The following is a 19,675-nucleotide window of genomic DNA, read 5'->3' as shown; positions in this document are numbered from 1 at the left end:
GAAGAAGAAGAAGAAGAAGAAGAAGAAGAAGAAGAAGAAGAAGAAGAAGAAGAAGAAGAAGAAGAAGAAGAAGAAGAAGAAACATGGAAATATGGAAGCTGAGAAGAGATCTACCAGGTGGATTTCTGACAGAAAATGGTGAGGTGAAATTAGTTTCCATTATTATATATCTATTCAAAGACTTTTGAATTTATAAAATTTATTATGGGAGGAGCATAATCATGTCAACTGTTTTGACAGATTTCAAAGCAAGAAATAAATGATCTTTGTACCAATCTCTATAGCTTACTTTGAATTTTTTCCCCTCCACCCAAAAGGAAAAGGTCAGATTTTTTTAACTTTAAACAGATTGTAGAAAAGTTGTCACAATTTCTCAATGCATATGAAAAGTACTGTGATATTCTACAGAATTGATTTTTCCCTTTTTAATAAATAAATGTAAAGCAGTTTGGAATTAGATATTCTTGCCTATGTTCAACATATTTGAATATTTAATTTACAGAGATACTTTAGAAGAAATGTCCTGCAAATATCTAATCAAAATTATATGTTGAACCCCACATTCTGCAAAACTAGTTAACAAGAACAAAGCCCAGAGACAATTCCATCAAAGTCAAAAATAATCATATTGGTATCATCTTTCAAAAAATTGAACTAGGAAATCAGAATCAGTAGAGAGAATGAAGAATGGATTCATTTCCTCCCCACTGATGCATGAATTGTATTTGCAAATGATTTGGAAAGGAAAGTGTAATCATTGAAATTGAAGAACTCACAAGTCGGGTTAGAGAGGAATTTTTCTAAGGTAAAATGAATGGGAAATGAATGTTATCTAACAATGTCTCCACCAACAAATGATCAATAAACATGTGGGGAAAATACTTTTAAATTTCTTTTTGGTAAGGAAATTGGGGTGAAGTGACTTGCCCAAGGTCACACAGCTATTACGTGTCAAGTGTTTGGTCTGAGGCTGGATTTGAACTCAGGTCCTCCTGACTTCAGGGCCCGTGCTCTATCCACTGCACCACCTAGCTGCCCCATACTTTTAAATTTCTAAGGAAGTAAGTAAAACTATTACCTTGGGAGATAAATATAGCAAGAAAAGAAAGTCAACATGAAAATATGTAATAAGAATGTGATAATATTGATGGATGTTGAAATCAGAAAAATTTCAACTGCATTATATTTTCCCATCCTTCTTAAGTATATCAGAAATTCCATTTACCACTCATGTTCCAGAAGAGAATTCAGGCTTTTTTTTTTTTTTTGGTTTGTTTAAATAAGTAGCAAGTGAGCATTATAAATTTAAAAAAAAAAAAGATTCATTTCAGGAACACATCTAAACAGCCACCCAATATAAGCATTATATACACACACATATGTAAGTACATGAATATATTCTGTATATTAGATTTTAAAGATATCAATAGTTTTGCATTTTTCTAGTGTGTATATATATATATACACATACATATATATGTATATATAATATATATATATATATATATGTCTGGGTAGAGTACTGTTGATCTCTTGATGATCATTTTTCAGTCACCTTTCAGCATGTAAGGGTTTAAATAACGGTCTCATTAGTTAACTTGAATGACATTCTAATTAATTATTTAGTTATGAGTTACTGCCATTAAAGGTGGAAAACAAAGGACATTAACAACTGTCAATTTAGTAATTTAGTTGTGTCAGCTACACAACTCAGAGTGTATTGTCTTATGCTTTATATCTTACCCAAGGACTCTATTATCCCAGAGGTTCCATTATATGGTTGTCCATTAAATAATTACGTTATGATACATAGCCCAGGGAAACACATCATTTTGTAAGAGAAAAAAAGATTGCTCTTATATATCATCTTTGGTACTGCCACCAACTATTTTCAAGACTGTGGTCAAAACAATAATCATCTTTTGCATAATTTCTGAATGAGAGAATTGCATGTATAAAGTCATGTATAGTTGCATGTACAAAGTCATTTTTAGGTCTAAACTTGATTTGAAGGCAAGATGATCAAAAACAAAACATATGAAAGGATCTCATAGGTCATAGATTTAAAAAAAAATGTCCCTAAATCTGCCAAAATGGATTTCTAAGGAATGAAAAGTATTTTGTCTTCAAGGAGTTAGTTGATGGTTTTATGATTAATTTGTTTTTGAATAGACATATATTTAAAAATTAGAAAATATAATTCAACAGAGTGAAATTAATAAGGCTTCTGTAGTAAGATAGAATGAGGAGGATAAATGTAAAACAAGTTTCCCCAATGACTTTCCTTGCATTTTGTTAGAATTAGAAATGCCTCAAAGACAAGAGTGAATTGATCATTCAAAGATTGATAAACTTAGTTTGGCCACTGTGCAAATGGATGACTATACTGTTAACCTAATTAGGTCATTAGAATAGAACAAATCCCCACATTGACTAAGCCATGGTCTAAATATTTTGTCCAACATAATAGCAAACTTTAGTTGAATTGTATTACATCAACCTAGTTGCAATTCACTTCTTCAATAACTCTTTAAGACCATACTATATACTGCACAATGGGCTTGTTGCCAGAGGAGATTAAAAAAAAAAAAAGATTGAATAAGGTGCTGTGCACCATTACAGAACTTCTACTTTAGTAAAGGGATCTAAAAGACCCATAAGTTATAACTGATGATAAGTGAATGAGCATGTAAACCCCAGTGCCATTGCATAGTGACTCTAAGTTAGGTGGTATTTGATTCAACTTTAATTTGGCAGGTGAATAGAATTGACATCAGCCTGGTCGAGGGGTCAAAAGGAACAATTCCAGATGTAGAAAATCAATTAAAAATGCCTTTATTAACTACTTACCATATGCTAGTTCTAGGACACAAAAAGACAAAAAAAAAGTTCATATTCTTAAGATTATCAGCAAAATCATGGTGATAAGAAAGTGTGAAGTTTTTATGGAGTATGGTTTATACTTTGGTTTGACTAATACGTAGACTGCATTCATGGTAGAAATATACTAAAAGAGACTCTACATTCCAGTAAAATTGGATTATTAGCTTCCATGTCATACACTGCACTCTCCACATCCATATATTTAAATAGGTTAATTGCCATACTTAAAATCTATTGTCTTCATTTCTCTACCTATTCATGGTATCATAGGATTGTTGGTTTACAACTGGAAAAAATTCAAATAATGATTTACATAATAAAACAAACTATAAAGGAAAATTAATCTACAAAAATGGGGTAGAGGTATACACTAAAAATACAACAACACTTTTTGTGATGGCAAAGGATTTTTTACAGATTAGGTACCTTTAGATGGAGGAATGGCTAAATGAACTGTTAAATAAATTTAAAAGAATATTAAGATATCACACATCTGTAAAGGATTCAAAATGCATGGGAAGATTGAAATAATATATGCAGAATGAAAGCAGCAAAAATTTCAATATTTTGTCAAAAAAACAATGAAGGGGAGTGAAGTGGAGCTTTAAAGAACTGTTCTAAATAATAAAATCTCTTGCAATAGTCCAAGTAAATGTCATGTGGTTCACTACAAGGTGCTTGCAATGGAAATAGAGAGGTGGAGCCAAAAGACTAATACAAAGTTATTACTGATGGGAAATGTGAAGAGCACTGAAGAAGATAAAAAGTTAGCAGTAAGATATTTAAATGGGAGATTAGGTGAGCCATGATCAAAATAAAATAGGAAAGTCACAACGAGGTACAAGTTTATTGTTGAATATAATGACTGAGTTTGGATTGTTGAGTTTGATGATGTGATATCTATGTGGAGGAAGAAGAAGGAGAAGAAGGAGGAGGAAGAGGAGGAGGAGAAGGAAAAGAAGAAGGAAAAGAGGAAGAAGAACAATAGCAACAACAAGAAGGAAGAGGAGGAGGAGAACAAGAAGTATTTATGCAATACTTGAATCTTTGCAAAATGCTTTACACATGTCATGTCATTTGATTCTCACAATAACCTTGGGAAGCAGGGGCCAATATTTATTCCCATTTCACAGATGAGGAAACTGAGGCAAAGAAGTTAAATGACTTAACTAATGTCATGCTGCTTACCAGTGACTGAAGTACATTTTTTAATTCATGTATTTTTTACTTCAAGTCCAACATTTTATGCAATTAACCAATTAGCTTGTGCCAGGCCCTGTGGAGACAAAGACAAGAATAATTTAAAAGTGTACAGATTCTATATGAAAAAAAATCTATCTTCATATATAATTAAGTACAAAATAAATATATACTTTTTTGAGGGGAAATCACAAACAGGAAACATCTCCATTGAAAGATGTTGCTTGAACTGACCTTTGAAGCATGTAAAGGAGGAAAATGTGTATGACGGTTGGAAGGGCAGGTGTCAGCAAAGTTTTAAAGGGCTTTAAATGCCAAAGAAGTTTATCTTTACCCTAGTAATAATAGTGAGCCACTTAAGCAGGATAAAGATGCATTTATACCTTGGTATGACCTTGGTGTCTTCATATTATTAGTTTGACAACAAAAAAAAATGAATTATTTCAGATGGGAGAGACTGAGAGCAAATGGGGAGGATGTTTCAATAGTCCAGATAACAGGAGTTAAGAATGTAAACTTGTATGGGGGTTATGTGAGTATAGCAAAAAGGTTAATTTGAAGTATATTGTAGAGGTAGCAGAAACAATATGGCTTTGTACTTGATTTGTTATTAGGGCTGAAAAAGAGTAAGGAGTTAAGATGACATTTTCATTGAAAACTTAAGTGAGTGGAAGGATGCACTCAACAGAAATAGGGAAGTTTGGGAAGGATGAGCAAGTACATAAAGATGAGTTCTGTAGTGAACATGTCAAAATTGAAATGCCTATGAGACATGCACATTTTAATGTTCAATGGCTACTTAGTGATGTAGAACTGTAGCTCAGGAGAGAGTTTAGGAAGAAAGAAAGGGAGAGAGGAGAGAGAGAGAGAGAGAGAGATGCATAATTGTAGATTTAAATCTGGGAATCATCTGTATAGAGATGGTAAATTCCCTTTCCTTTTTTCTTTCCTTTCCTTTCTTTCCTTTTCCTTTTTTCCCCCTATGGTATTGGCACATAGGATGTGGAGAAAAGAAACCTCCTCTCTTCCTGCATCAAGAGAGGTTACAGACCATTCCAGACCAATTTAACATAGAAATCTAGAGAGAAAAAGAAGTTTTTGGAAGGTACACATATAGGGTAAACCTGTCCCCCTCCCCAAATAAACTCTAAATTGATAGCTTCCCTCCCTAAGGACTTCAGAAATTTTCATGGATAAAAACAATGACTCACTTTCTGTTGAGCTATGCCCCTATCTTGCTCCTAGTGGGAGAGTTCATTCTCTCTCTGTTTTGGCCATATATTCTAATGTATATAAAGTCTCTAATTTCTATTTGCTATTTTTTTGAATAAATGGATTTATCCATTATTCACTGTTTGTAATGGACTTTTATAACAAGCATTTGGTAGAATGGAAACAATTCTTCAAACTTAGCTATACCCTCTTTAAGGGACAGAAACCAAGAAAGTAGTTTGAACTTAAGATCAAAGTAACTTCCCCTTGACTAACAATATTTAGGAGGGAAGAGATACAGTTTCAGTCTCCCAACCTGAGTCACTGTAGAACAGCCAATCTTCTAACTCCTTCTCCTTTGAGCTTGTTTCATTTGGAGAGTTTGTGTGTTTGTTTTTCTTTTATGAGGAAAAAAAGTCACTCACCTTGAGATGAGAGAATGGAGGAAAGGGAGATAATATGGAGAATGATGTCAAGGGGTTTGGAGACATAGAATAGGGAAAACAAGGAGTTGAAAGTTAACCATTTCTATGTCTTCAATAAATTATGAGTTGAGAGTAGGAGACGTTTAAAACTGCTGCTGTGGGGAATATAATATTAGAGTCGATTAAGAAGAAATGAGAACCAGTAGAGATTATATATCATTAATATACAGAGAATTTGGTCAGAAAGGTTGCATGACTTCCTCCATCTCTATTCAGTACTTCATGAGAAGCAGCTGAGATTAATTAAGTTTAGTGAGGGGTGTGGTTCGTTCCAATATGAATGAGCAGTGATAAGAAAGGATAAGCTATTCAGGAGCAAAAATATTGTAAATTTGTTCTGGTTAAATATAAATAGGGCTAAGGTAGCTAATCAATCATATAAACATTTTTATTGTTTTCTATGTGCCAGGACCTGAGCAAGGAAGGAAGACGAAGCCACAGCATGAGTAGGAGAGAATACTGAGAGGAAGAGAGCCTGTAAGGTCAAATTGAGGATAAATAATAATAGGCTTTTGAGTAAGGTTATGGACAAATGTAATGATAAAATTTATGCTCACATATATTTCAAAATTCTTGGTCCTAGATGTACAAAGGCAAGTAAAGATAAAGATTAAGGAGACCATCAATCATTCTTTTAATAATATATTTGAGAATTTTACAAGGAATTAAAATCAAATTTACTGGACTACCAAGTCTTCTGTTTTTATATGTTTTTTTTTATTTATTTGGTTTGTTTTTATCAAGATATTTTCCCTTTAGCACTTGTCCCTTTTTCCATAGTCTTTTAAATGTCACTAACAATGTCTCCACACTTCCATATGTTAGTTCTTTAATTACCTTGAAATGAAGTTCAACTTCTTTTGATTTATGATATGAACTCATCAAAGGAAGCTAGACATTCTTCATTTTCTCTCTTTTCCAAATGACATATTTATATTTAAATATAAAACAATAGTCTAGTATAGTTCTGTCTAGCCTAACCTAGCATACTACAGTACAACACAATATATTATGCTATGATTAATATAGTGCAATATAATATAATCCACACACACATGCATAGACACTCATATACTGTACTATCATATGTTCATCTTGATATGTCATCATCAATTTCCTTTAGAAGAATAAATTTTCCTTTACCCTCAGTATCTTTAATATTTGTTTATTTGGTGTTCATAATATCTGTCATAACAGGAATACCAGTGATCATTTTTTTTCTGTTTGGAGACTTATAATACTGACAGCAGCCACCACACACAGTGATGGAAAAGCAAAATATGTCAGCAGTGCATCTTACCCCTCCAGGTAAATGTTTTTAATATTTTGAAATAACTTCTTTATTAAAATAGAAAATGAAAAGTTGCACCAAAAGTTATTAAGGTGATGTATTTACTATTTTAAAATTGGATTATTTTATTCTTGTGGAAGGAGATAGTATTTTTTTTTTTAGTTCTGGGAAAAATCTTGACTAAAAAAAAAACTTTTAACATATACAGGCATATGGATTTTTTTTTCTGTTCCCCCTCTTGTGTCCTTCTCTTGCTCTCTTTTTCTCATTTTGGAGGGAAAAAAAGTGTCTGAGATATTCTTACTTTGAAGTACTCATCTACTTCAAATTTCTCAGTTTTTTCTGTCCACTGGATGGGGAAAAAAGATGGGAGAGGAGAAAGTCACTGGGCTATCTGCTTTAGGATCACAATCAGTCATTGTAGCCAAGTAGTGTGAAATGGAGAATAAAAATAAGTATATAGATGACTAGGGCAGCTAGGTGGCACAGTAGATAGTACACTTCAAATCCAGACTCAGACACTTATTAGCTGTGTGACCCTGGCAAGTCACTTAATCCTCTTTGCCTGGGTTCCTCATCTGTAAAAATGAGTTGAAGAAAATGGCAAACACTCCAGTATCTTTGCCAAGAAAACCCAAAATGATGTCACAAAGAATTGGCCATAACTGAAATGACTTAACAACGTGTAGATAATTAACAGCTTCATGCCAATAACAAATACAAATTCACACGCAAACACACTTATAGTAATCAAAATATTTTAAGTTAAAATATTTTCTAAATGATTTAATAATTAATTGGTTTAGGTTTTAGGCACTGGGTTGTCTTCTGCAGCCTTAAAGAATGATTTCCACTGGAGTGTTGGAGTATTTAACTTCTCTGTTCAAACAAAATAAGGAGTATCATGTTATTTCTGGAAGCTACAATAAAATAATCATTATAATGATAACAATGACAACTCCTGCTGCTGCTGCTATTGCTGCTGCTGCTGCTACTACTACTACTGCTGCTGCTGCTTCTACTATTGCTACTACTACTACTACTTTCAAATCTCAATTTGACATCAACGTTATATAGGAATGGGATAACAAAATAAAGAAATGTTAAACAGAATGATGTACAATGCAGACTTTTTTTCTCTGAGACATTTTTCTGCATTTCATTTTATTTTTTAAACTTATTTTCACATTAGTCATGTTGTAAAGAAGAATAGAACAAAAGGAGAAACCATAGGGAGAGAGAGAGAGAGAGAGAGACAGAGAGACAGAGAGACAGAGAGACAGAGACATACAGAGAGAGTTGCTTTGACATTATTATGATAGCTGTAAAAGCCTTGTGGGAATAATATTACATTGTGTTCTCTTGATACAATGGATTTTTTTTTACAATCAGAGTTAGTGTGAAGAAACCATCTCTATGAATCTAGGAAGTAGTTCTATAAGTGAAAGATTGCAGGCTGGCTCTGTGGGAAAGTATTGTGTTGATCACTGTCATATGAAAGATATGGAGTGAATCTTGGTCCCTTGTATTCTGGCATGATGAGGACAAAATTCATCAAAACCAAATGAAAATAACAATAACACGCGTGTTAGAAATGATTTAATACAAATGATACTGGCCACCAAAGCAGGCAAAAGATATGTGCTAAAGTAATGGACGTAAAGTATGAATGCTTTTATTATGTGTCCAATGTCACACAGATGGTCATAAACAGAATTTGAAGCATAGTCCTCCTCTGTATCATCTGTATTCTGACCTTATTTCCAACTGGAACTGCTCTTTCCAAAGGTACCAATGATATCTTATTTGAGAAATCTAAGGAAAGCTGAGCATCAAAGAATTGACACTTTCAAATTATGGTGCTGGAGAAGACTTTTCAGAGTCCCTTGGAAAGCACTGAGGTCAAATCAGTCAATATACTTAAAGAAATTAACTCAGGCTATTCACTGGAAGGTTAAACACTGAAGCTAAAGCTTAAACACTTTGGCCAGGACTTGTTAGATAATACCCTGATGTTGGGAAAGATTGAAGGCAAACGGAAAAAGAGATGGATGGCAAAGAATGAGATAGAGAGTATCATGGAAACAACGAACATGAAGTTGGACAGACTTTGAGAGATAGTGGAGGATAAAAGGATTTGGTGTGCTATGGTCCATGGGGTCACCAAGAGTTGGACACTACCAAATGACTGAACAACAGAAAAATGGCCTTTTCTTAATCTACATCATCTTTTTTTTAATCTCTCTTTAGACTTTGGCATTGTTAATCACCTTATTCTCCTTGCATTTTTTTTCTCTAGTTGTGACAATACTATGTGCTAAGCACTTTGCTAAGATCTAGGGAAACAAATAAGACAGGCCTACCTCTCAAGGTATTTATAACCTAATGGGTTGTGTACAAACAAGATATATACAGGATAAATGAGAGATAAGTAAAAGATCGAGAGTATAGATTCTGGGTCTCATCCTATACATTGGACTACTCAGTTTATTTTCCTGAATCTTAATTTATATCATGTCCACTAATTAAGGGTGCCCTGAAGCCTATATTCTAGTTCCTTTTCTAGTCCACACTCTTCTCACTCTATACTATTTCTCTTGATGATCTCAGTTCCTATGAATTCAATTATCATCTCTATACTAATGATTCTCACATCTACTTATATAGCCTTAACATCTCTTCTAAACTCCAGACTCCTTTATCAACTGCTTTTGGTACATATCAAATAGGATGGCCTGTAAACATCTTAATTTGAATATTCCTAAACTAAACTAATAATCTTTGCTTACAAGTTGTCTTCTTTTCCTGACTTTCTTATTTCTGTGGAGGGCTCTACCATCCTCAAAAAACAAACAAACAAACAAAAAAACCACCCATGCTAGCAACTTAGGTGTCATACTCAACCTATCAATTTCTCACAACCATATTTCCAATAATTTGCCAAATCCTGTCATTTAAACCTTTGTAACATCTCTTGTATATGCTCACTTCTTTGATCTAACACTTTCATCACCTTGGTGCTCCTGTCATCACCTCACTATTTGGTTTCTCTGTCTCAAGACTCTCCTCTTTCTAGTATATCCTCTATTCAGCTGCACAGCTTCTTTTGTATAATATGCAGATCTGTCCACATCAATGCCTTTGTTCAATAATCTCTGCAAAATCAAACATAAAATCCTCTGACATTCAAAGCCCTTCATAGACTTGTCTCACTCTAACTTTCTAGTCTTCTCATATCTGCAGCCCAGTGATACTGGCCTTCTTGATATTCTGCACATAAAATACCCGATCTTCTTACTTAGTGTATTTTCACTAATTGTTACCCACCATTCATTTGTTACTACCTCATCTCCACCTCCTGTCTTTCCTTGTTTCCATAAAGTCCCAACTTTCCTTTTATAACATCCTTTATATAACATCCTTTTATAACATCCTTTATATAACATCCTTTATAACAATCCCCTTAATGTAACTTAGTGACTTTCTTCTATTAATTATCTCTAATTTATCCTGTATATATCTTGTTTATACATAACCTATTAGGTTGTGAATACCTTGAGAGACAGACCTGTCTTCTGCCTTTATTTGTGTCCCTTGATCTTAGAAAAGTGCCTGGCACATAGCCATGCAGTGTCATGTATGATTTTAAAAGTAATTATATGTAGAGAATATCTATTGTAAGATTGTAGAAAACAAGGATCATAGTTTATATTTCTTTATATTTCCCAAGGTGGCTAGAATCATATCTCACACTACATAAATACTCAAATGTTTGCTGACATGGCTAATTTATTTGAATGGAAAGATTCAAATGTAGAAAATGGAAAGCATGTCTCTTCACTTATTCTGATGCAATGCTCCCCAGAAACTTACAACATGCCCCAGGTCCAGCTTCTGAACATGCTGATTTTCAACATATAACAAAATCCTTTTTCAATGATTCTATAACTCAGAGAATGTCTGGGGTGGTTCACCAATAAACTAAAAGAAGGTTATCCTAGAACTCCCATGACCAAAAAGAAACATACAAACAACCTCCAACATTGCTCATTAATTTATTATTGACATCAACACCATTCAGCCTCAGACCCATACCACCTGGCCTGAGTGTGTGTTTGGACTTCCTGTTTGATAAATGATGCTTGTATGAATGTTTAAACTATTGGGACTGCTAGCTAGAGCCATTTATTTTGTTGTTTCAATTTATTTCTGCTGACTTCTCCATTTTTATGGGTATCCCATGAAATTGAGGTTAGGAATTATCATAAATTTTGAAGTTATCTTTACTAGAAGCTATTGGGTATTTATACATACATATATATATGTATATGTATATATATATATATATTCAGTGTTTGCTGAATTGATATTGCTTTTAACTAATAGATACCGCCGACTCAAGTATCTGCCTTGGAATCTATTTAACTTTATGCTGCCTTGATGGTTTTGGGCACCAAAGTTACACTTTGTAGTAAGCTGGGACCATTAGAAAAAAAAAGATGAGGAGAAAAGAAAATTCTAGGAGTAGGAGGTCATTTGTCTAAATACAGGGAAGTGGGAAATGGATTGTCATGTATGGAAAACAGAGAGTTAAATAATATGAAATAAGTCTGAAAAGGTAGGTGTGAACAAGATTGTCAAGGATTTTACATGCCAGATTAATTCTCAAAAAAATTTTTTTTAGAGATTTCACATCACCATGTGAAAAGGGCCAAGGAAAATCAAATTTGGACCTTTGCAATGTACTGAAAGAATAGGCTGGTAGTCAAACACTTGTTTACTCAGATTGTTATTTTTTTCATGTTTGTTTATTTCCTATTTATTAAACTTACAAAAAAGGGAGCATAAGAAGACTTGAACAACTCTTTATAGTGAGAAAAGTAATCTATAAACCTGCAAATAGGCTTTATCTCTTGCCTGATAGCACTTATGTGGAGCTTACCACTAAGTAGCTTATTTGTGCTACCTCATGGATATTGAGCTGACACATGACAGCAAACAAATCACAGACTCATTTGCTCAAAAAAGTCTAAGCCCATATTAAAGCAGCTAACTCCTGAAAAGGTTGAATGGCTTCATGCTGTTTACAGCTTGTGCCATAACAGGTGGATTTGGTGTTAATAGTTATTAACATCAGAAAAAAAGGATGAGGAAAGCCTAGTCACAGAGGTGATGTTGGCAAATGGAAAAAATTGCAGAAAATAAAAGGAAAATTCACATCTGTTGTGGAAAAAGATACACACATACATATATACATATATGCATGTATATATATATGTATATACATATATATGTGAAGCACTATTGATCAACTGACATTAAGCATATCAACTAGTTTTTTTTATTTCAGCCAAAGACAAGGTTTATTACAACATCCGTCATATTGGGCAGACTCTTAAGGAGTCTGAGCATTAGTAAGCTATTGGCTTATTGGCTAGATTATAAGAATCTAAGCAGTGGCTAAATTTTAAGAATCCCAGCAGTGGCTAGATTATAAGAATCTGAGCCTCAACTACTTTTACTGCTTTCTTTGTGGAACTGTTCACTGTTTTAGGCAGTTCATGCTTGCTTCACAAATGTCAGATATTGGATTCCACATGGACTATCAACAGGGCATGAGGTCTTGTTTCACATTTGCTCTTACCACTAGAAAATATTGAAGGCTTGTCTAAGCAAAAATATAAAAATCAAAGAATTACACACACACACACACACACACACATATATATATTTATGCTTTACTAATAGAGTTATTAACCATAGAATATCAGAGTTGGAAGAGACTGTGGATGTCATCTTGCCCAAACCATACCTTAGCAAAAGTCCCCTCCTTACCACATCTGTCAAGTAGTCATCCAGCCTTCAATTTCAGAATTCTAGTGAAAAGTAATGCATGACCTCATATGGAAGCCCAATATAGCTCTTACATAGTTTTTATTATTAACAAGGATTTTTTTTTCTTTATAGCAGCCTAAATTGACCTCTTTACAGCTTCCACAAACTTGTTCTCTTTCTGCCCTATGGATATCAATAGAACAAGTATAATCAAGCTTTCCTGTGAATTTCAATCATACATTTAAAGAAAGTTAGCATACTTCTATGAATATATTTTCTTCTTAGTACTACCTCTACACCTTGATTTTGAGATAGAGATTGTATAAAGAGTATTCACCTTTGAGTGAATGTTTAATTCTTCTAAAAGTTAAAGGAAATATTTATGAAGGTTGTCTTCCCTGTAATATCCAAGACTCAGCTTATAATCACAAGCTTTAGAAAGCACATTAAGAGGGGGTAGAGCCAAGAGGGTAAAGTAAAAGCAGTGACTTGCTTGAACTCTTCCTCAAACTTCTCCAAATACCTGTAAAAAATGACCCTAAACAAATTCTAGAACAGCAGAACACACAAAAAGGCAGAGTGAAACAAATTTCCAGCCCAAGATAACCTGGAAGGTCAACAGGAAAGGTCTGTAAAACCAGGCTGGGAGAAGGACACAGTTCAGCATAGGCCACATTCTCAAATGGGGCCCCAACAAACCCAGAGTAGGCCTCAGGGACTGAATCACAGGTGGTTTCCAGAGTTCTCAACCCACAAATGCCAAAGCTGTGGTGGTTTCCAGAGTTCTCAACCCACAAATGCCAACTTAGAACATCAGTGGGAAAGGTCTGTTGGTCCTAGGTGAGAGAAGAACATGGTCCAGTCCCAGCTCTGGCATAGCCCCAGGTGGTGGTGATCATGGCTGCTTCTGGAGTTGTTGGCCCACAGGCAGTTGGGTGGGAGGATCAAGCAGCTGATTAGAGGAGTATTACAGGGATCTCTTTGCTGGTGTTGATGCAGGATTCTCTTGCTTTGTCTGTGCTTGGATCTAGATCACAGTTCTGGGTGGTGATCCTAGGGTGAGGACAAGTGTTGGTGTGGCAAAGCTTGTGGCAGCAGTGGAGAGGGAAGCATCCTCACAGCTCTAAGACAGGAAGGAGTGCTTGTTGTCATTCATAGACCAAAGCAAAGTCCAGGAAAGGAGTAAACACCTCTCCTTTGATCATACCACCTTGGAAGAACTTAAAATTTACAGGCCCCTAGAAGTATCTCTGAAAAAAAAGATGCACAAAACCCTCAAAGCTTGGGACAGTACACCATCCACACTGGAAGTAGATCCCTACCTTAACAAAGAGTTTAAAAGTCAAGTAATTGACTGGGAACATAAGCAAACAGCAGGAAAAAATAACTCAGACTCTAGAACCTTACTTTGGTGGCAAAGAAGATCAAAACATACTAGACAACAAAGTCAAAGCTCCTACATCCAAAGCCTCCAAGAAAAGTCCTAATTTGTCTCAGGCCATAGAAGAGCTCAGAAAGGATTTTGAGAAGCAAGTAAGAGAATCAGAGGAAAAATTGGTTAGAGAAATTAGAGTGATGCAAGAAAATCATGAAAAATATTGAACAATTAGTCTAAAAAGTAGACTAACCCAAATGGCAAAAGAGGTCCAAAAAACAATGTGGAGAAGAATGCCTTAAAAAGTAGAATTGGCCAAATGGAAAAGAGGGTCCAAAAGTTCACTGAAGAAAATACTTCCTTAAAAGTTGGAATGGAGCAAATGGAAGCTAATGACTCTTTACAAAATCAAGAAATTATAAAACAAAGAATGAAAAACTGTAAGACGATGTGAAATACCTCCTTGGAAAAAACAACTGACCTGGAAAATAGGTCCAAGAGAGATAATTTTAAAATTATTGGACTACCTGAAAGCCATGAACAAAAAATGAGCCTACACATTATCTTTTAAGAAACCATCAAGAAAAACTGCACTGATGTTCTAGAACCAGAGGATAAAATAGAAATTGAAAGAATCCATCAATCACCTGCTGAAAGAGATGACCCCCAAAAAACTCCAAGGAATATTGTAGCCAAATTCCACAGTTCCCAGGTCAAGGAGAAAACATTGCAAACAACCAGGAAGAAACAATTCAAATATTGTGGAAACTCAATCAGGATAACACAAGATTTAGCAGCTTCTACATTATGGGACTAGAGGGTTTGGAATATGATATACCAGAGGTCAAAGGAGCTTGGATTAAAACCAAGAATTGCTTCCCCATCAAAATTGAGTATAATCTTTCAGGGGAAAAGTGGACATTCAATGAGAGAAAAGATTTTCAAGCATTCTTCATGAAAATACCAGAGTTGAATAGAAAATTTGACTTTCATATAGACAGAGGGCTCAGGCTCATTGGATTTATCGTAAGGAGGGAATAACATACACACTTAATTTGGTATGGGAATCTATCTTGCCCTACAGTAAAATAGGGAGAAAGGGGATAAGAGAAGGGTGGATGAAAAAAGGGAGGGCATTTTGGGGTAGAGGTTATTCAGAAGCAAACACTTTTGAGAAGGGACAGGGTCAAAAGAGAATAGAATAAACAGGAGAACAGGATAGGATGGAGGGACTTATAGTTAGTCTTTCACAACATGACTATTATGGAAGTGTTTTGCATGACTACATAGGTGTAACCTATATCAAATTGCTAGCCTTCTCAATGAGGGTGAGTGGGAAGCAAGGAAGGGAGAGAATTTGGAACTCAAAGTTTTAAAAATGAATGTTAATAATTGTTTTTACATGCAAATAGTAAGTAAGATATATGGCCAATGGGGTATAGAAATCTATCCTGCCCTACAGGAAAATAGAAGTGGAAGAGGAGAAGAGAAGGCAGGATGATAGAAGGGAGGACAGATTGGAGGAAAGGGTATTCATAATCCATGCCATCTTGGGGTGGGAGGAGGTGAGAGATAGGGAGAAAATTTGGAACTCAAAATCTTGTGGAAGTGAATGTTGAAAACTAAAAATAAATAAATAAATTTAAAAATAAAAGCACATTGAATAAGAATGGATAGATGGATGTGTGCCCAGGCAAATTAATAGGTATGGCTGGGTATTTTGTCTCAGGCTTGTAGTTCCATTGGGAATTTTAGACCCTTTTTCATTTTCTGTGAATGTGCCCTGTACCATGTAGGTTCTTAAATATATTTTCTAAATTGAATGATTGTTTTCCTTAAAAATGCCTCCAGTTGGTGATGCCACTTGTTTCCTTTGCCTAGAGTTATAGACAAAGTTTTATGAGTGCAAGATATTTCCAAGTCAGCAAATTGCTCCTGCTGCAATGGAAGGCTTCAGCATCATAATCTCATGTTATGATCTGCATGAGATTTCCTGGGGAAGGGGGGATGACATATGTAATTAGACTTCTGATTATCATTAATAATTAACTTGGCTCCTTTTGTTCCTTGTAGTCCCTAAAAAGGGATATCCTATGGGAATCACTCTTCAGTCTCATAATGTTTTCCTCCTCCTCATTTGCCACCACAACTGTGTCATTGTCATACTTATTCTTTTGCTCATCCTCCTCATTGTCCTCTTCCTCCTTTTATTACCTGTTCCTTTTCCTTCTCTTTTAGACTTCATCAACAATAAATCATCATATAAGGCATGTCCTGACAAACAAGTAGTAGTCCATGGAAGTCGCTACTTCAGTGGTAGAAGGAGCTTCAGGAGTTCTCAGGCCACAGAAGGTAAGGGGGTTGGACAACCATTCATAAGGAGATTATGGGGGATTATTTACTGGTACTGAGTATATGAATATGTTGAATTGCTCATACACAGTTTTTGGTCATAGTCCCAGGATAAGGAGGAGCATCGGTGCACAAGCACTTGCAGCTAAGGGGGAGTAGGGGCCCTAGTAAAAATTTCAGGATGGAGAAGAGTAGTTTTAGTTGTTTATGAGGGAGCAGGGGCCCTGGTCACAGATCCAGGGTAATAAGAGTGTTTATGGTCGCTTATAGAATAGAGCAAATGTTAGAAGTTCAGGGACCACATCTCTCATTAGATCATATTACTTTAGAAGAACTGAAAATTTACTGGTTGTCATAATTAGTGCTGAAAAAAAAAAAGCAGCATGAAAAACCTGAAGCTTGGGACAGTACTCTTCAACCCCGGGAACAGAACACAACTTTAACATAAAGATAAATGCAAAGAAACTGGCTAAAAAAATGAACAACCAACAAAGAACTTGGCCATAGAAAGTTACTATAGTGACAGGGAAATCCAAAACATAAACTCAAAATAAAACAATGAAATCAAAGCAGCTACATGGCAAGTTTCAAAGAAAAAAAATTATTTGGACACTAGGCCAAAAATTTTTTGGAAGAGCTCAAAAAGAATTTCAAAAACCAAATAAAAGGGATAAGAGGAAAAATTGGAAGAAGAAACAAGAGTGACATAAGAAAATTATGAAAAGAGAGTCAACAGTTTGGTAAAAGGAGAAGAAAAAATACTAAAGAGAATAACACAATAAAACAAACAAAAAAAACAGAATTTACAAAATGATAAAGGAGGAACAAAAATTCACTGAAGAAAGTTTCATGAAAAGCATAATTGGCCAAATGGAAAAGAGAGCAGCAAAAGAAAATAATTCCTTAAAAATTAGAATTTGGCAAGTGAAAGCTAATAACTCCATTAGACATCAAGAAACAATAAAACAAAAACCAAAAGAATGAAAAAAAATAAAAACATGCAAAATATCTAATTGGAAAAAAGCTGACATAAAAATAGATCAAGGACAGATAATTTGTGAATTATAGGCTTACCTAAAAACTATAATAAAAAAGAACCTAGATATCATATTTCAAGTTATTATCAAGGAACACTTTCCCCTCTTAGAACTAGAAAAAACTTCACAAACAAATGCAGAAAAGGAGAAATATTAAATGCATCCTTTTCAGGTTATAATGAAATAACAATCACATTCAATACGAGACCATGGAAAGAGATTAAAATTAACTGGATATTAAATGCTCAAATACAAATGCAATGACTAGGTAAAGGAACACATCAAAGGAATAAATATTTTCTTTAAAGAAAACTATGAGACAAATACCAAGATTCATGGGATGCAGCAAAAGCAGTACATGGGGGAAATTTTATCTCTAAACACCATTGAATTAATAAATAGAACTAAAAGCTGGTTTGATTAAAAAAAGCACATAAAATAGATAAACCATAGTTTAATTTGATTAGAAAATAGAAATCCCAATTATCAGTATCAAAAATGAGATGAAAAAAAAATCAGTATCACCATCAATGAAAAGGAAATTAAAGCAATCATCAAGAGCTATTTTCACCAATTATATGCCAATATGTCTAACAATTTTAGTGAAATGAATGAGTATTTGTAAAAATATGCATTGCCCTGTGGTAACAAAACAGGAAATTGAATACTTAAATACTACTATCATGGAAAAAGAAATTGAACAAGCCATCAATGAGCTCCCCAAGAAAAAAAAATCCTCAGGTCCAGATGGATTCACAAGTGAATTATTGAAAACATTTAAAGAACAATGAGTTCCAATAATATATAAACTGTTAGGAAAAATACTGAAAGAAAGAGTACCATAAAATTAATTTTACAAAGTAAACATCATGCTAATACCCAAACAAGGAAGAACAAAAAACAGAAAATGAAAACTGTAGGCCAATTTCTCTAATGAATATTTTTTTTGCAAAAAATTTAAATAAAATACTAACAAGGAGATTATAGCAGTATGTCACAAGAACCATACACTATGACCAGGTGGGATTTATACCAGGAATGCAGTACTATTTAATACTGGAAAAACTATCAATATATTTGACCATATGAATGACAAAACCAACAAAAATTTTGATTATCTCAATAGAGGCAGAAAAAAGTTTTTGACAAAATACAAAACCCATTCTTATTAAAAAAAACAAACAAACTAGAAAGCATAATAATTGGGGTTTTTCTTAAAATGATAAATAGCATCTATTTAAAAAAATCAGCAAGAATTACCTGTACCAAAGCTAGAAGCCTTCACAATAAGATCAGGGGTGTAGCAAGAATGCTTATGAGAAATAGAAATTCTAGCAATAAAAGAAGCCAGAGAAATTGAAGAAATTAGAATAGGGCACAAGGAAATGAAACTATTATTCTTTGCAGACAATATGATGTTATACTTAGAGAATCTTAGAGAATTAACTAAAAACTACTTAGAAATAATTAACAATTTTAGCAAAGTTACAGAATATAAAATAAACCTACAGAGGGTAGGGGGGATTGAGAGAATTTGGAACTCAAAATTTTAAAAAAAAGTTTAAAAATTGTTTTTGCATGTAATTAAAAATAATTCAAAAATAAAAACCAATAAATCACAGTCTTTTTCTCATGTTTCATATGATTATTCACTCATGACTTCTTCTCTATTTACCTACCTACATTATAGCTGCTCATTGCTTTCATTTAAGTTTCAACATATCACTAATTCAATGTATTTCTTTGCCTAATCTTCACATTTCCAGTAACTGTACAATCACTCTCTAAGTCAATCAGGTTTCAAGATTTGAACATATAATTTTTAACTTTTCTTATTCTCCCTTAATCTCAGAGAAGTTACTCACAAATCTTACCTCTTATTATATGATAAACTTTACTCTGTTAATGGCATGAAATGTTCCCTGAAACTGAAAGGATGGAAACATCAAGGTTGGTGGACTGTGAGCAAGCATAATAGTGATGTTACACAATACAGAAGCTCATA

This window comes from Vombatus ursinus, unplaced genomic scaffold (genome assembly GCF_900497805.2).
Source record: "Vombatus ursinus unplaced genomic scaffold, bare-nosed wombat genome assembly UNPS02012179.1, whole genome shotgun sequence".
In the NCBI taxonomy this organism is placed as follows: domain Eukaryota; kingdom Metazoa; phylum Chordata; class Mammalia; order Diprotodontia; family Vombatidae; genus Vombatus; species Vombatus ursinus.
Note: the sequence above shows the minus strand (reverse complement) of the source record.